The sequence below is a fragment of the Malus sylvestris genome, chromosome 5 (assembly GCF_916048215.2).
Source record: "Malus sylvestris chromosome 5, drMalSylv7.2, whole genome shotgun sequence".
NCBI lineage: Eukaryota > Viridiplantae > Streptophyta > Magnoliopsida > Rosales > Rosaceae > Malus > Malus sylvestris.
The window spans coordinates 8,990,559-8,999,421 of NC_062264.1; the positions used below are offsets into that span (position 1 = coordinate 8,990,559).

The window sequence follows — 8,863 nt, forward strand, 5'->3', positions numbered from 1 at the left end:
TTTGAAAACTCCAGGACGAACTAAGTTGACGTCGCCTGCGGGGAAAACAAACTTACAAAGCCAACAAGCTAAGAAAGCAGCCAGGTAAGACTCCTCCACATGCTCTGATGCTATGCCAGATCCTCAAATGCTCTCAACTCGTCAGAAGAGCGACGCCTGGTTGCGCCAATAACACCGGACGGGTTTGAGTCGCCCTTTGGCCTAGTGGTCTTGTTACGACCAATTTTCTTCAAAGGCTTCTTATACCTCATGGCCTCCTAGTACCAAAATCGGATCCATGAGGAAATCCTCACGCCTGATTTACCTTGAGCATCCTGGAAAAGCCTGTGATACGCCCAAAACAAATAGGGGCAACTTGCAGGCAATCCTCGATTATTGCAAAGAGAAAGGTCCTCTGCACTGGGAACAACCTCGTCGTAAAACTTGCCTTGGATCGGCAAGCCTCCTATCCTGTGAAGATCCCAAAGTGAAATCGACATCTCCCCTTGTGCTGTGTGAAGTGTGTTGGTGGCCAAACACCAACGCTCTAAGAACGCACGAATAACAGAAGGATGGCAACCGTAACTAAATAAAGATGCATACACAGCGTGGTAAAGGCCCACCTTAGTAAGCACATCCTTAGATCGGCTTAAGACATCTTCGAGCCACTCCTAATAAAACTCATCAAAAACGGCCTCTCCAGCAATAGACAGGGTACCATTCCAAGCCATGGCTCCGATGCGGATGTGATCACCAAGAAGCTTAAATGAGGCCGAATGATTGTCACCAGCATGGTGCGACGGATTCAAGATAAGAATCTTCGAAATGCGCGCATTCTTCTTCGTATCTGTTTGGACAGAATCTACCACATCCCAAGATACTTCGAAAGACCATGACTTAATATGCATGGAGTTATCTTTCGCGGGAAGAGCAAGCGCTTTAGGACTAGTCAGTGGCTCGTAAAGCTTCAACGTCGTTCCTCTGTCTTGCGAGTCACCTGCCTGAGCAAGAATGGTAAGGGTGCTGCCCTTAAAGCACTTAAAAAATACCATGACCTGAAAAAAAAAAAAAATTAGGGGGTACGCATATTATAAATAGACATTATATATATGAACATGACAAGGATGCCGTGCACCTTTTCGTATATATAATTTTTTATATACAAACATTGTGATAGTACCTGCACCTTCCATATATATATTATTTTATATATACAAACATGGTGATAGAACCTGCACCTTCCATATATATATATATTATTTTATATATACAAACATGGTGATAGAACCTGCACCTCCCATATATATATATATATATTACTATATATATACAAACATGGACGTTGTACCTGCACCTTCCATAGATATATATTATTTTATATATACAAACATGGTGATAGTACCTGCACCTTCCATATATATATATATATATATATTATTTTATGTATACAAACATGGCGATAGCGCCTTGCAAATATATATGTATGCGAATAAGCCTCACAGAGTAAAGGTTTCACAAAGGGCAGGAATGACGTGAGGCAAAGCAGCAACCAGGAAGGACGTGATGCAGTGCAGCAATCAGGAAGGGCGTGAGGCAGTGCAGCAAAGACGATGGTTGTGCAATGGTTTTGCAGTGGCGGTAAAATGCAGCGAGAATGCAGTGGCTGCGCAATTGGCTGTGAAACTGTTGTGTATCTGTGGTGTCCAGAGAAACAGACGAACCTGCGCAAAAAAATGAAGCAGCAAGCTTCTGGGCAAATAGACAGAACTACACTTGATAGGTTAAAATTTTCAAGCCGATGGGAATGGAATAAGGATCGAGTACCTGTCTAAAAGCCTCACAGGAAGGCTTACTTATACACACCAGAAATTGAAAAAAAAAAAAAAAAAAAAAAAAGGATCAACATTACAGAGCACATGCAGTGAATGATGATACTCACACAAGCAGCAGCCTGCACAAAATTCTTTTGTTAAAGCTGGTAAAAGCTTTAACAACCTGCTGGCCCATGTTGCCCGACACTGCAAGCAGCATATTTGGGGAAAAAACAAGAATATGCTGCTTTAGTTGTGTTTTGAGATTGAATGATTTCATTGCTGAGTTCACTGGCACCCTCCTCCTCTTTGTTCACCAACCCATGAGCAAGATCAAGAAAGCTGCGTCATGTCTTTCACCGAGCCCCACCTAAAGCCTTTTATGCCCAGAGTTCAAAAAAAAAAAAAAAAAAGAGGTGCACGGCACCGTGTGACATAAATATATATATATATAGATTGATTTGCATGAATGGTGCACGGCACCGTATGACAAAAAGAAAAGTGGTGGCATAGCATCAAAAAAAGGGAAAGAAAAAAAAAATATATATATATATATATATATTTGCATGAATGGTGCACGGCACCATGTGACAAAAAGAAAAGTGGTGATATAGCATTAAAAAGGGAAAGAAATTTTATATATATATATAACAATGGTGCTAAAAAAAAAAAGGTGCTCAGGCACCAACAAAAAAAAAATGTATATATAGACATTAAATGAAATAAAGCTCATTTATTGATATTTCTGATAAAGTTACAAATATATACATATACATAAGTCAAAATAAACATACAAGAGGGAGCCTTCACAAAGGCTGCTTAGGAGAAGTCTCAGTACTAGGCGAAACCCCAGGGGGAGGAGGCACCGACGGTTGATCGTGCGGAGTTTCATTACGCGGTACAGCCCCAGAAGACGAAGGCAAATGCTGTTGGAACAAACCCACAAACCTCTGATGATCAAGTAAAATCTGACCATCAGATTCATGCATCTGGTCAATCTTTATCTTCATGTTTGTAACATAGTTATGTGCGAGCATGTGCAACTGTTTATTCTCATGCTTAAGCCCTCTAATCTCCTGCTTGAGACTCATCACTTCAGCCGCCAATGATTCAACTTAACGGGTTCGGGCAAATAGGCGTTGGGCCATATTAGACACAGAACCAGCGGACTGCACACTAAGAGCCAGAGAGTCCTTAACAGCCAACTCATCAGACCGTTTGGCAAGTAGTCTGTTATCTTTGGGAGTGACGAGGTTCCTGGCCACCACCGCAGCTGTCATGTCATTCTTCATTACCGAATCCCCAACGGTAAGGGAACCAGTAGGGGATATGAAGGATGGGCGCCATATGTTGTCTGGAGAAGGCAGGACTGCCTATCCACCAAGGTTCAAGTCAAAACGACGGTCAGAGGGGCCATACATTTTCAGAGGTGTTGAAGAAAGAAGAGGTCGGACAAATCAAGATTTTAGAAGTGCAAGAAGGGAGTTTCTACAAGCGAAAATTCAAGTGTGCTTTGAAACGAAATGCGTGCCTCTATAAAAATCAACACTCGACGGGATTTCAGAGATGGAAGAGGCGAGCTCAGAATTCGAAGAGGCCAATTCAAAAATCGAAGAGGCAAGCTCAGAAATCGAAGAAGCATCTTGCTTTTCCAGACGCATTAGCACCCGTCACGCGCAAACTTAGCTTTGCGGAAATCACGGGCAATTTGTTAAAGCTCCAATCCCAGATATCGAAGAGGCGCCAGTCTTTTTCAGCCTCGTCAGCACCCGTCACGCGCAAGCTCAGCTTTGCGGAAATCACGGGCAATTTGTCGAAGCGCCGATCCCAGATATCGAAGGGGCGCCAGTCTTTTCCAGACGCGTTAGCACCCGTCACGCGCAAACTCAGCTTTACGGAAATCACGGGCAATTTGTTAAAGCGCCAATCCCAGATATTGAAGAGGCGCTAGTCTTTTTTAGCCTCGTCAGCACCCGTCACGCGCAAACTCAGCTTTGCAGAAATCAGGGGCAATTTGTCGAAACGCCGATCCCAGATATCGAAGGGGCGCCAGTCTTTTCCAAACGCATCAGCACCCGTCACGCGTAAACTCAGCTTTGCGAAAATCACGGGTAATTTGTCAAAGCGCCGATCCCAGATATCGAAGAGGCGCCAGTCTTTTTTTTTTGCCTCGTCAACACCTGTCCCATGCACACTCAGCTTGGCGGAAATTACGGATAATTTGTTGAAGATTTCTGATAAAGAAGAAAGCACGTGAAGCCATACCGATCAATCACGCATTGGTTGCCGACACGAGTAAAAGAATAATACCTCTACAGGTATTAAAAGACTTCCTATAACTGTCCACCTTCACCTTCCATAGCAAGGCAGACATACATAACCTTTCTTCATCTCCGAGAACCTTTCTTCATCTCCGAGAATGCCTTGCCAACGAAGCCTCTCGAGTCACTCAGTGTTTCTTATTCCTTGGGGTACCTCTGCAAACAAATGACACCAAAGCAAAAGTATCTCATATCATCAGGGTAGAAAGCAAGAGTATCTCATATCATGCGTTCTCCCTGTCCTTTCCTTTGTCCTTGTTCTTACCTACAAAGACAAGGATAAAGAAAACAATATGCTGGAACCTCCACTCAAACTCAGATGCCACATTTGCCTGGAGAACAAATAAGGCAAGTGAAAATGATACCTTGCAGCATGTGGAGACAACGTGCAGAAGAAACAAGCTGAGAAGAATGCAGTCTTCACAGTCAGCTCAGCAGAAGGAGTCCGAGCTGAGGAACTTAAGAAGCTGCCACATCTGCCTGAAGAAACAAGCAGAGAAAAATGCAGCCTGCACAGTCAGCTCAGCAGAAGGAGTCTGAGCTGAAGAACTAGAGAATATGCTACATTCTGCCAGAAGAATAGATAAGACAAGGGAAAATGATACATTTAAGCATGTGGAGACAAGCACAACAAAGCACATGCCGATTCATCCGCTACTTCTTCAAAATCAAAAGTATTTCATATCATCAGGTTTGCAATCACTCTGGACGGTGAACTCGTTTTGACCCTCAAATTCTTGGGTCGACTTACTAGGCGTTGTGGGCTGCACATGCCGATTCACCACCCTTGAATCAAATCCTTAAAGATCAAGTCACCAACTGGAAGAAGAGCCCATCAATCTTGAAGATCATACCGTTGACCAAACTGCCCAGGTGTGAATTAGAAAGATTGAACAAAGCAACAAGTCGTCACCTCCACCTCGTGCCTGTTTGCCATGTGTTCGAGTCAACCTTCAAGAATCAAGCCTTAACGGCCCTTAAAGAAGCTTCCAGCCAAATTCAAGATCAAGCCTCGACGACCCTTGAGGAAATCACAAGTCCAATTCAAGATCAAGTGTCTACCACCCTTGAATCAAATCCAGTTCAAGAATAAGCTGTGGAAAGTCAATAATTTGAGGAAACCAGAAAATCCTCCAACCCAGTTCAAGAATAAGCTGTGGAAAGTCAACAATTGGAGGAATCCAGAAAGTCCTCCAATCCAGTTCAAGATCAAAGCTGTGGAAAGTCAACAAGTGCAACAAAATACGTGCCGATTCATCCACTACCAAAGCCAAGGATCATCTACCACATGAAACTCCTTGTGGTCCAATTGCAACCTTCAAGATCAAGCATCGACGGCCCTTGAAGAAATCTCCAGCCCAATTCAAGATCAAGCCTCGATGGCCCTTGGATCGACATCTACAGTAAGGGACTTCAAAACGCATCTCCTACACGTGACAAGCACATGTATACGACGCACCTTGAAGTGGGGGCATTTGTAGACATCGAAATTTCGGTAAATAAATGTTGACCGATAAATCAAAGAGACAAGAACAACTTTTGTTTTCTTAAACCTTCAAGATTTTGAACTTGGTAGCATTGTTTAAGAGCTTAATCAACCCTTGTTAATGTTGATGAAAATTGGAAACATAAAGATCTATTATGGAAGTATTCTTTTACTAAACCATCTGACACATAAAAATGCTCTATTCTCACAATCACAACTTTTGTTTTCTTAATAGACTGTATGGCAACATAAGCATTTTACGTTAAGAAACTATATAAGAATCAAAACTATTGACGAAGTTAAGTCTTATCTGAATGTGTATTACAACTTCAATAGGGCAACATATAAATTTGACAAAAGCACAATACACATGATCAAGTTTGCTACATAAACAAAAGATACGATAAAATTAGCTTGACATCAATTGGGAAATGATTGCACAGATTGGTATATATGAAGTTAATGGCTCAAAAAAAAATTGTATTGGTTGCTCAAAATAGATTGCACAAACGCGCATATGACATATTTTAGCCCAAAAGCCCAATATGTCAAGTTTCCGCCTAATAGCCCAAAAGCCCAAAATTATTTCGGAATTCCCAATTTGTCCCGAAATCCAAAAACTATTTCGAGATTCCTTAAATTTGGGATTCCTGAAAATTTGGTTTGGAATCGGTCTTGAAATTAGAATTCCCGAAAATTTTGGTTTGGGAATCGGGACATGATTTTCGGTTCGGTATCCCATACCGAACCAGCCTTACCGAAGACATATGCTTGTCCATAATGGCACCAAGCTCATCTCTCCCTTCTTCCCATGGCTCATTCTACTAGCCCTCTTCCTCATTTTCCTCTACTCATATCCCTTCCCTTCCACACACCCTCTCTACCAACCTCTTTCTCCAAAAGAATCCCCACTTTCCCCTTATGCAATTTCTTCAAAGGCCACTAGGTCCACGACCCCAACCGCAAACCCATGTATGATGAGACCTGCATGGGAAATGCCTAAGGAACAAGAGGGACAACATGGGAATCATCAACTCTTGGAAATGGGTCCCTCAAGATTGCGTTTTGCATCAGATCAACCCAGCTTGGTTTCTGGGTCGGATGAGGAAGATGAATGTTGGGTTCGTGAGGGACTCGCTGAATGAGAATTTTTTGGTGTCGTTTCTATGCATTCTGAGAGTGGCTGACGCAGGTGCTAAGAAGTGGAAGAGGAATGGGGCTTAGAGATGAGCTTATTTTCCTAACTTCAATTTTACGATGGGTTATCATCGGGCAGTGTTGCTTACCAAATATGAGTAAGATTTCATGAGATTGTTTTGTTTTTGCTATTTTGTTTGATTTATGAGCATGCGTTGCGCCCTGCATTTATCTTTTTAACTTTCTACGACTGTGAAATTTGATTGGATTGTGAATTTGCTATTGTAAACCAGATTGTTGATTGGTCTAGTCTATGAGAAGAATGCAACTTTTGTGTTAGATTAAGCACTTTTGGTCATTCGTTGGCACTGTCATTAAGAGTTTTCGGGATATAACCGTGAGCTACTTAATTTTTGTATGTGCAACGCATCCTAATGAAGTCATTGGAACTTTGATTTATTCTTGCTTAAGGGAACCGGTGGTGGTTTTAGTATTTCCCTAAACTGGAATTTAATCTAGAATATTGTTAATTCTCTTTGTTTGTACCATACTTAGGACCTCTGTATTTAGATCTCGTATAAATAATCGGAGGACTCAAATGTAATTATGTAATAAATGAAAGGACAAATATGTAATAAGTGATGAGCCCTTATTCTATAAAAGGACTCCTCACTCTCCTCATTGATAGAGGCCAATTCTTAGGCCTAACTCTCACCCTCTCAAAGCCTCGCTGTCACATTATAGAGGCTCTCTCCCTCACAATTCTCTCAGAGAAATACAATATTAGTGTGGACGTAACTCAAATCTTGGGGTGAACTACGATACATCTTGTGTTATTTACTTTCTTGCAGGTTCACGGTCGGATTTACGTTGTTCTAAGACCCCTCCGATTTTGTGCATCAACACTCTTTTTTCTGAGTTTCATTTTCATGCAAGCGAGTAATGAAAATGGAAACCTCACATGCTCATAGTTGATTAAATCAAGATGGCAGCCAAAACAGGACACGCGTGGGGATCAAGATGGATTGAAAGGAACGTATCGAGTAGATGTTGATATTCCAGCCAATGAATGGGCAAGCATTTCTGATTTTTATGATGTCCTAGTTTTCAATACAGGGCACTGGTATTACTTTTCTCTTTCTGCTAATTCACCAAAGCTGTTGATTAACGAATTAATTGATTTATTTCTATCTTTTTTTTTTAAGTTGTGCCATGTCTAAAGAGTGTTGACAATAAGGGTCTTAAGATTTTATTTCCCTAACGTCATGTTTTGTATGGTCCTCTTTAGTAGTCTATTTCATTGATGAAATGGCCCGTTCGGTCCTTAATCATCAATGTGATTTTATTGATTAATCAATGCCAGGAAAAGTTTGTGAACATGGAGATAATTTAATTTCTTTTTTAACACACACACACACTCGGACAGAAAGAGAGGTTACAGTCTGGTTTTTGAAAGTAACAAAAATAATTAAAAGTAATTGAAAAACTTTTCAAAAGCAAATCATTAAGCTCACTCTACAAGTATCCAAGATTAATCCTAGTAGGTGTACCTGGGAAGCTTTTCCTCTATCGCCCTAAAAGGACATCATATGGATTAAAAGGGTCGATCATCCTAAATTTACGATTCATTTGATATTGAACACACCAGCGTTACACTCAAATCTGTTGTTGAGTTTGTTACTTTGATATGGCACCTCATTAGTTTATTACATGTCTGGTCTCTGTTATCAGTTCATATTCTGTAGAAACCAGTTGCTAAAGAATTTGTGCTTTAACTAGGTGGCATTCTAATAAATTTCCAAAAGAAAGTCCTCTCATCTTTTTATCGTGCGGGCGAACCAATACTACCGCCCCTTGATATGTCAGATAAATTTAAAGTTGTTCTTGAGAATATGGTATCATACATACAAAAGGATGCCGTTTAGAGCAGATGCCCATCCAGCAATTTGGTTGGGATAAAAGGATGTCGTTTTAGTCTGGGGCCAGGATTGCATGCATTGGTGCTTACCTGGTGTACCAGATACATGGGTTGACATATTATCAAACCTGATTCACGTTGGGTTGGAGATAAGATGGTGAACAACACTTGGTACACTTATGACTGGAAATTGCATACAAGGATGACTTTT

At 41.2% G+C, this 8,863-nt stretch overlaps 1 pseudogene; it reads left to right on the forward strand.

Moving 5' to 3' along the window:
* Nucleotides 1-1,542: 1,542 nt before the first annotated feature.
* Nucleotides 1,543-8,659, forward strand: LOC126622526 (protein trichome birefringence-like 12; annotated as a pseudogene).
* The last annotated feature ends 204 nt before the right edge of the window (nucleotides 8,660-8,863 follow it).